Here is a 14,401-nt window from a genome sequence, read left to right as displayed (position 1 = left end):
GCCAGACCGCCACTGAAATGCGGGCCGCTCGGAGGGGGGTGGGGGCCCTGCTGGGCGTCACACCCTAGGGCCCGCCCCCTCTAGTTACGGTACTGCCAAATAGCCCCCACCAGCCCTCTAAATAGTAACTTTCTATGGCATTTTACAGCAGCTCCTCTGGCATTTGCCAGAACCCACAGATTGCTAGTCTGGGCCTGGTTTCCCTGTTTTGATCAGATAAATCAGCTCCCCTTAACCTGTAAAAATGTTACAGCGGTGTTCAGGTCGGGAGTGGGAGTCACAATAGGCCCTGGCATTTCAAGTACACAGAGGCAAAACCAGTCCCCCTCCAGCCCACTAAATAGTGTCTGTCTATGGCATGTTACAGCAGCCCCTCTGGCATTTACCAGAACTCACAGATTGCCAGTCCGGGCCTGGCAGTGTTCATTTAAAAACATACAAATTATATAAATATCTGAACTGGGGGTCATAATAGGCCCTGATATTCCAAGTATACAGAAGCACACAAACAACATTCACAGCCCACTAAATAGTGAGTGTCTGTAACATCTTACAGTAGTCCCTCTGATCCACAGATTGTTAGTCTGGGCATGAATATACTATTAGTTTAGGAGTATTCTGAACAGGGAAAAAGTATTCAATCTAAACTGCATTACTATACACTACACCACCCCTATCCTTAAAGCTGGCCGTACAGGTACCACTAATGACAGAATTTCTTCCTTGTTATGTATATGGTACGCTCTGATACCAGCCAATATCCAAATACTATAAATATCAGTTTGATCAGGCAGATTTGAAAATGTAATTTTCCAGTGCACCATGTTGGCCAATTCGAGGTACACCGGCAGATCAGGAGGTGAAGATGAGACACAGCTTTGTGCACTTTGCACAAACAACAACAGGAAGACAGCCGTACCATGTTTGACCCATGGGCCGATAAGGCATAGAGGGTATATTGTCAATCTAATTTTATGCAGCATATTTCTCCACTTACAGAATTTTTGCACTGCTTAGATAATGAAAATGAAACATCACTGGTCAGTTCTACCAGGAGGACTGGCAGTCGGGAGATTTTAGAAGAGGATGAAACTTTTGTGATGTTGCTCTGCATATTACAAAAACAGAGAAATGTAATCTGACGTTTCTCTCTTCTAAGCAGTGCATGGGCGTTTACAGAAAATTTTCCAGGGGGGGGGCAAGGAAGAAAACACATTACACAAATTACTTGTACCCACATTTTGGTTTCCACACAAACCTAACAATAGATTTTCTATAAATATATAGAGTAGTAACTGTTGCACATTGCCATTGCCATTCTATTAGTGACACAAACTCCTTGTTTGCCAGGACAACATTAGGTATTTTCTACTTTCTTAACAAAATTACTAGCCAGAGGTTTGTAAAATGTTATTCCCTCTAGAGTTCTAGTTACAACTAGATACATACATTGAAGCCTCCATTTTAGATACCCTCATTTTAAGTATTTCCATAAGCAATACAACTTTCTGTGGTCCCACCAATATTTAATGCATAATAGATTTCACTGACTTTACACCATTTTTCTGGTGCATTTTTTTACATATGGCAAGAGAATATCCTCTATTATGAAGTGTGTGTGTGAGAGAGTGTGTGTGTGTGAGGGAGGGAGAGAGTGTGTGTGTGTGTGTGTGTGTGTGAGAGAGAGAGAGAGAGAGAGAGAGAGGGAGTTTGTGTGAGAGAGTGTGTGTGAGAGAGGGAGTGTGTGTGTTTGAGAGAGTGTGAGAGAGGGAGTGGGTGTGTGAGAGAGGGAGTGTGTGTGTGTGATAGAGGGAGTGTGTGAGAGTGAGTGTGTGTGTGTGAGAGAGGGAGTGTGTGAGAGTGTGTGTGTGTTTGAGAGAGTGTGTGAGTGTGAAGGAGTGTCTGTGTGTGTGAGAGAGTGAGTGTGAGAGAGTGAGTGTGAGAGATGGAGTGTGTGTGTGAGAGAGTGTGTGTGTGTTTGTGATAGAGGGAGTGTGTGTGTGTGTGGGGGAGTGTGTGTGTGTGTGTGTGAGGGAGTGTGTGTGAGAGAGTGTGTGTGAGAGTGTGTGTGAGAGACTGAGTATGTGTGAGAGAGAGGGAGTGTGTGTGAGAGAGAGGGAGTGTGTGTGTGAGAGTGTGTGTGAGAGAGGTGTGTGTGAGTGTACAGTATGTGAGAGAGAGGGAGTGTGTGTGTGAGTGAGAGAGGGAGTGTGAGAGAGTGTGTGTGGAATATTATGCAACAAACAATATGTTTTTCTCTCAGTCCTCATTAAAGGAAGCACTGCATGCAAACACTGTCCTTGTCAGATTTAATTAGAAGGTGGATGCCTTCCTCAGCACCTGCTACAGTATTGTACATACAAAATATTTGCGGTTTCCATAAACTGCTTCTGAGGACAGGGGCACATTTTTTTGGGGGGGGGGCGGCCCTCGGGTGCCTATAAATTTATTTTTTAAATTAAAAAAAAAAAAGATTCCCCAGCCTCTGCCACGGATTTCCATTGGAAATCCGGTGACGGAGCTGAAGGGGGGGTGGGGGTGGTGAGGAGTTAGGGTGCATGGGATAGGGGGAATGTATAGGCCCTTGCTGGGTCTGCTGCACCCTACTAAAGCATATGTGTTGGGTGCAGCTCTAGTCTCAGTCTTTATAGACACGTGACAATAGGCTGTGGCAGTAGGCTGCAAGCTTCAAGGGATACTATGCATTTCTATGTCTATTTAAGCCTCTGCCTGGTTGCTAGGGAGGTAGAACATTTAAAACAAAAAAACTATTCCAATTCAAACATAAAGAGCTGCAAAAGAGTAAAGTGAAAAAACATATTCCCAACAGAATACTACTGTCTGCCTCAGTGATCCCATAACTGTATCTCTCTATTGACTGCTAAACTACAATTCCCAAGTCAGAACCAGTAGCAGAGTTGTAGCTGATGGGATACGAGAGGAGATCTCAGCAGGACCTTCATTCATTGGGCATGGGAGAGTCCAGTCAGGGACCAATGCTGATGGTGGCCCTGGTTCTATGACTGCTTATGTTTGATGTCTATTTGTTGTATTTTCGTAAATGCACATGTGTGTGACTGATGTGATTGGCTGCCAATAACTATTATATCATGCCTTACTTGAGGATGACATCACTCCCAGCTCAGCACTGATTGGCTGAAAACTGCCAGGGATGGTGACTTAACGGTTCAGGCACAAGTGACCGGTATTTCATTTCTGGATTCAGAGGTAAGTGGAGCAGACTTTATGGGGGGGGGAGTCAATGATACAAGGGGATAGTTTGGGCAGTGTGGCTTCCATGATTTATAGTAGTTCGGGGACTAGAGCCAGACCCGGACTGGCAATCTGTGGGTTCTGGCAAATGCCAAAGGGGGTGCTGTAATAGACAGACACTATTTATTGGGCTGCTGGGGGGGGGCTGTGAGGGCCTCTGTGTGTCTCAAATGCCAGGGCCGTTTTTAAATCCCAGTCCGGGCTTTAGTCTAGAGCCAAAGCTCCCAAAATTGCCCCACCATTGCCTGCTATTGTAATTTGTCTGGGAAGGTGCTTGTCATGAAATTGTCCATTGGAGATATCAGTTTGTCTTTCCAGTTCCATCTTTTCCAATTTCATTGGAAAAGGGGGGTGGGGTCATTTTTGGTGATAAGACATCTGGGGGTACAAAGGGGTACGAATACAAGGAAGGGCACAATCAATGATGGGACCTTGAAAATGGTTTCTGGTGGCAGCCCTGCCCCTTGCCAAACTACTAAAACTTGTGGGTGCCAAAGTACCCAAAATCTGCCTGTGTGCCATTGCTAAGGGGAGTGAGAACTTGCTGTCCCACTGACTCTAAACCTGTGCTTATCTAGCTGTGCCTTAACTACAATTCCCAGCACCCCCTGTGGCTGACTCGTAGTTATAGAATATAGTGTGTCTGGTATTTCTTGTTTACTTGTTACAGCTTTTGAAATGTTAGACCATTTACTCTGCTGCTCTTTAGCTGTTAATGTCAACTGCCATTTTCCAACTGCCATTGGCCAACTGTCCCACTCATCCTAGTGGCCAGGTCCGGACTGAGAATTAAAATAGGCCCTGGCATTTCAGGTACACAGAGGCCCAATCAGCCCAGATAGAGGCCCAAACAGCCCCCACCAGCCCACTAAATACTGACTTTCTATGGGACCTTATAGCAGCCTCTCTGGAATTTGCCAGAACCCACAGATTGCCAGTCCAGGCCTGCTAGTGGCCTTAGCATTAGAGTAGATGATGGGTAAGGGAGGACCTGAGAAGAAAGACAAGTAGCACAAACCAGAACAATAGTTACATGCCTAGAATTAGGGTGCCTTGTGTTATGGGTACAGGGGCACTGATCACGGCTTGACTGGTTATAAAAAGCCCTAGTGGGCCCATTACTCACCTGGGCCTTTAATGGGAACCAGTGTCTTCTACCCCTATAATACCTGCCAGCAGGTCCGGACTGATTAATAAAATAGGCCCTGGCATTTCAGGTACACAGAGGTCCAATCAGCCCAGATAGAGGCCCAAACAGCCCCCACCAGCCCACTAAATACTGACTTTCTATGGGACCTTATAGCAGCCCCTCTGGCATTTTGCCTGAACCCACAGTCCAGGCCTGCCTGCCAGTAACATACAGCTTTACAGTAATGGTACAGTGTATGGCCAACCAAATGCTCACTCCCAAATGATTGCTCCCGTTCATTTCTAAATTCAATTTAATTGAGCCCTGGTGAAAGCAATTGGCATAGAAATGAATGAGGGTGATTCCAAGTGTTCATTTAACTATTAGTTTGTGCATTGTGTCACCAGGACCCAACTTTGGTTAGCAGGGGGTGTCTAGGGCCCTTGATTGTACCAATAAATTCTGTCTCTCCCAATCAGCTCCTTCATTTTATTAAAGTTGCTGCTGATTGATGTTACTGGTTATTTATAAGGCACAACCATATTCAGTAGCGCAGTATTGAGCTATTAAGGGAAATCCAGCATATACAGATATATATGGCAGAGAGGGTTCAGTTCACAATCTCTTCTCTCTCTTTCTCTCCCCATAAAGTGAAATACGAGCGATTCCTAGTGATTCTCAGCGATTCCTAGTGATTCTCAGTGATTCCCAGGAGCAGAAGGAGATAAAGAAGAAACACAAAAGTCTTTTTAAAGGCTATCAACTTTCATCAGGAGCAGAAGAACAACTTGCCCAACCCATTGTGGGTTATTTGGAGGAAGGTAAGGGTCCTGCATTTTCCCATTCAGGGCTACCATCAGGGGGGGAAAAGGGGGGACAAGTGGCCCGGGTATGAAGGGGGGCCCAGCAGTGCTGCACTTTTGAAAGATCCGGGGCCCCCTTGAGAGTGCCCGAGCCGTGTGGCCATTTTTCAAGTCCCAAACAGCTGAAATGCGGAAGTGCCGAATAGCCGAACAGCCAAAGGACCCGAAGTCACGAAAACAGCCGAAGCCGAACTCCCAAAGCCAAACTATTCTTTCGGGCCCCAATTTTTTTTTTACTTGTAAGGCGGGCCCTGGCACCAATGCTTTTTAAAAAAAACTTTTATGGGGGGCCCTGGCGCCAATGTTTTTTTTTTAACTTTTAAGGGGGCCCTGACCATCAATAGCTTTTTATAACTTGTGTGTGGGAGGGGGTTACTTTTTTAGCGCTGATGTCTGTGTGGTCTTTTAACTGTGATGTGGAGTGGGTGGGATCTGGGGTGGGGCTTGGGCGCAAGTGTGGGCGGGGCCCAGGGGACCCCGACAATTTTGTTGTATGGGGCCCTGTGATTTCTAATGGCGGCCCTGTTCCCATCTGTAATATGTATTACACAGTAGATGAGGCTGAAAAAAGCCACACGTCCATCAAGGTCTATCTTTTTGTGTAACTGCTGATCCAGAGGAAAGTAGGGCCCTGACCAGGGGTGCTTCGCCAATGAGGCAAGTTGAGGCTGTCGCCTCAGGCGGCAGCTCCCCACTAGGTACCAGGGGCAGCAAAAATGCTGCTCCTGGTACTTTAAGAGCGAATTTCCAGGTGAGGGGGGCAGCAGCAACTGCTGCTGCCTCAGGCGGCAGAGGGGCCGGATCGCCCCTGGCCCTGACAGAAATAATGGGCTGATTTGTGGACCAAATAAAATGGGATGGTATTGTCTTAAAATGGGGACATGGGGAGCTGGTGGGGAGGGGCATTCTATATACATAAGTAAGCATTTGTTTCTAATTGGAACCATATTAAAACCATAGTTTCTGAATGAAAAGGGTTCTTATTAAATAAGGTGTAAATATGCTGCTGTTTTTACCTCTTTATTTGGGGGTCTTACATCTTTACGTTAACTCTAACCATCCCAAATCTCTATTTTATATTACAGGAACATCAAAGATGGGCATGAGTGCAAGTGGCAGGCTTTACTACTAGTTGCGCTATGAAAAGGTAAAGGTGCTCACAGCTAATTCCTCATTTTATTTTCTGACTGCTGAGAAAGTTATCCAAGGGGTTAAAGGAGGGGCTACCCCAATGCTAAACATGGCATATCTTCTGTGTAAATACAATGAAACAGAAATTTGACAGGGTTTAGCATAGTGTGTGCCCTGACCTCAATGTTTTCTTGCTTCTTATATTTTTCTAGCACTCATGGTGGATCTCGCCTGATCTGGACATCTTTGAGGATCCACTCGCGGGCCCTTATCTCGAGTGCATCAGGGACAAGATCACCAATGACATCAGGTTTGCACTCTACGATCTGTGGATGGCCAAGGACTGTGTGAAAATGGTGGAATTTACACCTTAAGAACGAGTTCTGGCAGGACTACAGATACATCAAGGCCCACCTGAAACACCTCTACAAAGACCTAGAGAAGATCAACAAGGCCATACTGATTAAGAACAATAAGAGATATTCAGGTGCAGTATATAATCCATCCTTTTCTTTCCCACACTTGGTCAATCATTTAATTTTGCTTAATCGCCTGATTTGTGCTTAATGTGCTCCTAAATATTACAGGTGTGGGATCCGTTATCCGGAAACCCATTATCCAAGAAGCTCCAAATTAAGTCCATCTCCCATAGACTTCATTTTATTCAACTAATACAATTTTTTTTAAATGATTTCCTTTTTCTCTGTAATAATAAAACAGTTTCATGTACTTGATTCAAACTAAGATATAGTTATTTGAAGCAAAACCATCCTATTGGGTTTATTTAATGTTTACATGATTTTCTAGTAGACTTGAGGTTTGATGATCCAAATTACAGAAAGATTCATTATCCAGAAAACCCCAGGTCCCAAGCATTCCGGATAACAGGTCCCATACCCGTATAAGGATTTTACAGGGATATCACTTGCTATGGTAAAAAAATACATAGTCTGAGTTATCTTGTTTGGTTTTACAGATGGTCCTCGGAACAACTCACAAACGGCACATGATACCAGCACCACCAGCAGTTTTCTCGGTACCAAATACCGATGCACTTCAGTCTAGGCACCACATCCTCAGGAAACAGCAGTAAGTATGGGGCATCTCAATTCCACCAGTGATGCCCCCTTTCATCCACTGCACTTTCACCAGTGGTGCTTTCAGCCACTGTAGTTCCACCAGTGGTTCCTCCCCTTTATCCAAAATATGGTGTTATACACAGGAACTCCTTTAAGCCACTTGGCAGACCCTGCATTCCTTTTCATTCCATCCCTCAGACTGCAAATGCCGGGGTCTGCAGGCTGCCTGGGGTCCAATGGAATGGAAAGGAACGCAGCATTCATCGTGCGGCTTAATTGTGCCCATGTTTATGCTGCCATATTCCCTTCTCTTTCTCATCCTTTCACCATAGTCCCTAACCTTACCATATTCCCCCCCTCCGCTTCCCTTGATTCAATGTGGCGCATTGATCGTGGGAGCAAATCCGATCGCCTTTAAGGGGTCAGGAAGGAATTTTTCCCTCTAGTGAAGGAAATTTGCTTTACAGAGGTTTTTTTGCCTTCCTTGCGGTCAAAAAGCGCAGTTTATCTAATTACTAATAAAGCTGTGGATTACACAGATTAACCACAAAGTCATTGTGTGTATCTCTATTGTGGGTATTGGGCTAGGGATTTGGCAGGGATAACATATAGAGGGGAGGGAGAGAAGTTAGAATAAGGCTCTTATAGAACAGGAAATGGTCGCATTGGTTATGTTTCTCCTTGGTTCCTAACAATGAAACTGAAACAACATATAACTGCTGTGTCAGTCCTTCTATCCCCCATAGGATTTATAGGAACCTATGTAATACTGAGAGCCAATAAACATCCTTCCAAAATTTCACCCTAACTGGCCTTTTGACAACTCTTCCCTTTGGGCCTTTGAAAAAGGGCCGGCCCCACAGTTTAGAAGGGCCCTGATGGTCTGTGTTGGGTTAAAGAAGCCATGGAAATTGAATATTTAGAGAGAAAACCAGTTACATGCAGATCTGCAACCAAATTCTGTTTTAGAATAATCATCTCATGCTCATTTACCTTAGTAGTCTAAAATTCCCTGGAATTAGGAAGGAATCTACTAATTTAGCCGCTTCAGTAGATGATAACAATGGCAAGTTATACTGGGTTGCAGCTGGATTAGGTGGGATATTTATATATACTTGACACTGCCCAGCCTTTATCACACCCATTTAATAGTGTAAGAAGGTATGATCTATTTTATGGTTTTATGAAACAGATGTTGAGAATCAGACTCCTGGAATGAACACAGGGTTGAACATAGTGAGCTGTACTGTATAGAGGAAGGTTATACAAGCTAAAAGTGCATTACACATTTCCCTCTGTAAAAAGCTGATAAAGCAACAGGGTAATACTGAGACTGTGGGTGGTTAAATCACAGCAAGACCAGCAGTTTAGACATACATTATGAATGAGGGTATTATAGATAAAGGGATCATGCAGGCAATTGGTTGGCGGAAGTGATGTCATGTGCACAGTGCAGGGGGCATGTTTAGGTCAGGTGCCTAGGGTGGCACCAGACTTAAATACAGCCCTAGGTTAGAAAAAAATTATCTGAAATTTAATGTTAGTACCTTAAAATATTCAATATCATGAAATCTGGTGAGTAGTAAAGGGAACCAACAGCACTGCTTGTGGTATTTATTTCAGAACATGGAATAGTACATTAGCGCTAATCTCTGTTTGCAAGTGATATCTATTGGTAATGTGGCTACACTTTCGAACAAGTTAAGCCTATTGTATGTATGTCAGAACACTGGAATGAGATACCTGTACTTGGATTCTTTCTGGCACATCTAGATAAGTACACCAAAAGGGATTCTATACCTTTACATATTACAGCAGAGTTCTGGTAAGCCCAGGGGAATGCCAAAGATGACAGTTTTATGGTATTTCTCTTCACCAAAATGCACCACTTCAGGGGCCCCTAACTACTCAAAAGTGCTGCACATTATACTTCATGTTTGTAACTCAACACAATACCTTTTTAAAAAAAAGAAATATACTAATTTTTGAGATACTATCTAAGCAGTTTTTATTGTGCAGCATAGTGGGATGTCTAAGCAGTTACTGAATGAAGCAACATTGCAGTGAGTTGGGGCAAAGTGTATCATTTACGTTATATAAATACTTGTGTCTGAGCAGCACATAACATTTTCACAGACACATTTTAGTCTGGCAGCTCAGTAATCCAGGTGCAGATTCTGAACTTTTACCATTTGCTACATCAATTGACACATGCATGTGGAAATTCTAATAGCTGCATTTAACGAAACCCAGGGCTTCTGCTCAGCAGGTCCAGAGATAAGAAATGTATTAACAAATGTATCAGTTTAGAAGTTTAGAGTTTAGAGTTGAAGACCCCCCCTCCCAGAGTTGATTTGGAAAGACATTGATTTAGAAAAAATGAAACGTTAAACTTCAATATTAGAATAACGGTCACAAATAGAGAATAGAAAGTAATTGGAAAAAAACTTTATTTCTGGTGAACTATCTGAAACCAACTGAATTTAAAAAAAGTGTTGGAAGGTGAACAACCCCCTTGATTTTACATCAGCTGCACTTCTAACCTCTGCTCCAGACCCCCCTTAGAACCCAGATAGGCTTGCACTTCAACTAACTTCAAACTCATTTGTGCTATGCATACACCATATCAAATGTGATTGAAGAGCCGTGCTTTCAGTTCTCAAATCTGTACCGTTGCCTATCCTGTGACAGCTGCTACAATAAAGTCTGTGTCCTGGTTTATCACACCATTATGTTCAATGTCTGCCTCTCACAGTAAAGGCCTGTCTAAAAAGTTCACCAGCAATCGGTGGCCTCATCACAAGTGTTTAAATATGTCTGTAACTTGACATAACTTAGTGAGACCCCTGACTAAAGCTGGCCATAGACTCCAAGATTTATCCTTATGGCAGACGAACGATCGTGCATTGTAATTTCCTAACCTGCAACTAATAATTTAGATTAAATATAGTAGTAAAAAGAACAAATCAGACAATGTTCTAGCCATTAAATGACAGACAACAATCGAACAAAGTTACTGTAACTATGAATAGTTGGTAAATTATATGTTTATAAACGGTGAGTTCTGATGTCATCAGTTATAAACGGTGAGTTCTGATGTAATTTCTGTCACATGACTCACTGAATTTTGTGTATTATAATAAATAAAGTACCCACAGTTCCAAAATATGAGGATATTAGAAGTTACCTCAGAGTTCCATGACCTGTATAAAAACACTCGGCCTTCGGGCTCATGTTTTTATATGGTCATGAAACTCCTCTGTAAATTATATTATCCTTATAATTTACAAGAAGGGTTTGCTTTATTCACTATATAATACACAAGAGCCATGAATATCCTGTAAATTATATCCTTATAAACAGTGCTTAGTGATGTCATCGGTTATAATCAGTGTAATGCCCGAAGGCGCAGTAGAAGTAAAGACCAAAGAGGAGGCAACAATCCAAGTTCGCAGTACAGAAACGGGTTTATCAAAGAATGGTCGTAAAACAGGCAGGATGGTCAAGACAGGCAGCACAGATTCAAGGTCAATAACAGGCAAAGGTTCAAAACACGGATAAGCAAGACAGAATATATCGCACCCAGGAACTATATGAAATAGACCTATAATTGGGCAAGGTCAGGATGGAAATGAGGGTCTTTATAGTCCAGTCTATTGGCGCCAAAATTGACGCGCTTGCGTCAGACGCAGACGCCAGCGTCCCTACGCTGACGCCTTGACGCCGGCGCCCGATTCTGACGCCGGCGTCCGTTCCGTCGCCGGCGGCCAATCACAGGGCAAGAAGAAGATGATGCAGGAGGATTGCGACCAGCCGGAGCCATGTGCAGGGAAGGGGAATCGCCATTTTGGACGCCATCTTGGAGCAGGTCAGTAGATTCCATTACAGTACCCCCTTCCTTAGGGGGGGCCTCAGGACCACCGGGACCAGGACGAGAAGGAAACTGCCTATGAAACCTGCGAACAAGGATGGGGGCATGGACATCAGATTTTTTCACCCAAGAGCATTCCTCGGGACCGAAACCCTTCCATTCGACAAGGTACTGGAGAGCGCCCCTGGAAAAACGAGAGTCCAGAATCCTGCTGACCTCAAATTCTAGATGGTCATCGATAACAACAGGAGCTGTGGAAGAAGAAGAGGAGGAAGACACTGCAGGTTTAAGGAGAGACACATGAAAAGCATTAGGGATCCGCATCTCGGGAGGAAGAAGAAGACGAACTGCCACAGGGTTGATGACCTCGATGATGGGAAAGGGACCGATGAATTTGGGGCCAAGCTTGGGAGTGGGAATCTTGAGGCGAATATTCCGTGTAGATAACCAGACCTTGTCACCAGGAGCATAGGGTGGGGCGGCAATTCTTTTCCTGTCGGCAAACTTCTTCTGGGAGGACGAACTTTTTTCCAAATTAGCAGTGGTGGCCTGCCAGATGGCCAGCATATGAGCGGCTTGATCATTAGCAGCAGGAACATTTGTGAGTAAGAGATCCTGAGGGAATGCCAATGGGTTCCGGCCATACACACAGAAGAAAGGAGATTTCTGGGAAGAAGAATGTAAAGAATTGTTATGAGCGAACTCCGCCCAGGGAAGAAGGTCCGACCAGTCGTCTTGACACAAGGACACATGGCAACGAAGAAATTGCTCCAAGGCCTGATTAACACGTTCAGCGGAACCATTGGACTGAGGATGATAAGAAGAAGAAAATTGAAGAGAAATATTTAAAGCTTTACACAGTGACCTCCAAAATTTAGACACAAATTGGGGACCACGATCGGACACAATTTCTGCTGGAAAGCCATGGAGGCGAAAAATATGTTTAATAAATAGTTCAGAAAGTTCAGGAGCAGAAGGCAGTTTGCGGAGAGGAGTGAAATGAGCCATCTTACTGAATCTGTCGATAACAACCCAAATGACAGTGTGGCCGGAGGAAATGGGCAAATCTACAATAAAGTCCATGGCGAGATGAGTCCAGGGTCGAGATGGGATAGGTAGTGGAAGAAGAAAACCCTTGGGAGGAGAATGTCCGGATTTAGACACAGCACACGTGGAACAAGAGGAGACAAAATCTTTAACGTCCTTTCTTAAGGTTGGCCACCATACTAGACGAGACAAAAGCTCGGTCGTCTTCTGAATTCCCGGATGTCCAGCCTGTTTGGAACTATGAGACTGAGACAAAATAGTAAGACGAAATTCTGGAGGAACAAAAGCAACACCAAGAGGAGTTTCCGCAGGAGCAGAATCTTGAGCGGACAACAATTGGGAGGCACAGGAAGGGAACAAGGCAGCAATAATCTTGATAGAGGGTACAATAGGTTCGGGTTCCTCGGACACAGAATCTTCGGGAATAAAGCTTCTGGATAAGGCATCGGCCTTCCTGTTTCTGGAGCCAGGACGAAAAGTAATGATAAAATTAAAACGGGAAAAGAAAAGTTCCCACCTGGCTTGCCGGGGATTCAGACGTTTGAGGGTTTGGATGAACTCAAGATTCTTATGGTCGGTAAAAATCGTCACAGGAACCGAAGAACCCTCCAGCAAGTGTCTCCATTCCTCCAAGGCTAATTTGATGGCGAGTAGTTCACGATTCCCCACATCATAGTTCTGTTCTGGGGCAGAAAATTTTTTAGAAAAGAACGCACAAGGATGAAGTTTACCGTCAGAAATGGATCTCTGTGATAAAACTGCTCCAGCTCCGACATCAGAGGCGTCAACTTCCAAGAAGAAGGGTTGTAGAGGTTCCGGGTGCCGAAGAATTGGAGCGGAAGAAAAGGCCTCTTTGAGGGACTTGAAGGATTCCAGGGCTTGAGAAGACCAGTGTTGAGGTTTGCCCCCCTTACGAATCAGGGCCAGAATTGGAGAAAGTCTGGAAGAAAAATTTTTTATAAACTGTCTGTAATAATTGGCAAAGCCAACAAACCTCTGAATAGCTTTGACGCTGGTAGGAAGAGGCCAGTCCAGGATTGCAGACACTTTGGCAGGATCCATCTTGAAACCTAGAGGGGAAATGATATAGCCAAGGAAAGAAATGGAAGAGACTTCAAAGGTGCATTTCTCCAATTTAGCAAAGAGACTGTTCTTCCTTAGTCTGGAGAGGACTTCACGTACTTGGGTACGATGTTCCAAAAGATCTTTAGAAAAAACAAGAATGTCATCCAGATAAACGACCACACATAGACCCAACAAATCCCGAAAAATATCATTAACAAACTCCTGGAAGACCGCAGGAGCATTACAGAGACCAAAGGGCATGACCAAATACTCATAATGTCCATCACGGGTATTAAAGGCGGTCTTCCACTCGTCCCCTTCACGGATCCGGATAAGATTGTATGCCCCCCGAAGATCCAGCTTTGTAAAGATATTGGCACCCCTAAGCTGATCAAACAGTTCAGAAATAAGAGGAAGAGGGTACCTGTTTTTAACTGTGATCTTGTTGAGTCCTCTGTAGTCGATGCAGGGCCGCAAACTACCATCCTTTTTCTCAACAAAGAAGAAACCTGCTCCGGCAGGGGAGGTGGAAGGACGGATGAATCCTCTCTGAAGATTCTCCTGGATGTATAACTTCATAGCAGAAGTTTCCGCAGGAGAGAGTGGGTAGGTGCGGCCCCTGGGGGGCATAGAGCCAGAAAGAAGTTCCACTGGGCAATCGTAAGGCCGATGGGGAGGAAGAATCTCAGCGGAACACTTGTTAAATACATCGGCAAATGCTTGGTACACAGAGGGAAGAGAAGAATTAGAGGACACAGAGGAAATTTTGACAACCGGAACAGTGGGAAGGCAGTTTTGTAAACAAAAAGGACTCCATCTGGAAACTTGCAATGAGGACCAGTCAATGACTGGATTATGTACACATAACCATGGCAGTCCCAGGACAACCGGAGTGGAAGGGCAATCAATGAGGAGGAAGGATAGTCTCTCCAAATGCATGGTG

The sequence above is a fragment of the Xenopus laevis genome, chromosome 6L, assembly GCF_017654675.1.
Source record: "Xenopus laevis strain J_2021 chromosome 6L, Xenopus_laevis_v10.1, whole genome shotgun sequence".
Lineage (NCBI taxonomy): Eukaryota > Metazoa > Chordata > Amphibia > Anura > Pipidae > Xenopus > Xenopus laevis.
The sequence above is the reverse complement of the archived record's forward strand: the minus strand, read 5'-3'. Positions refer to the sequence as shown.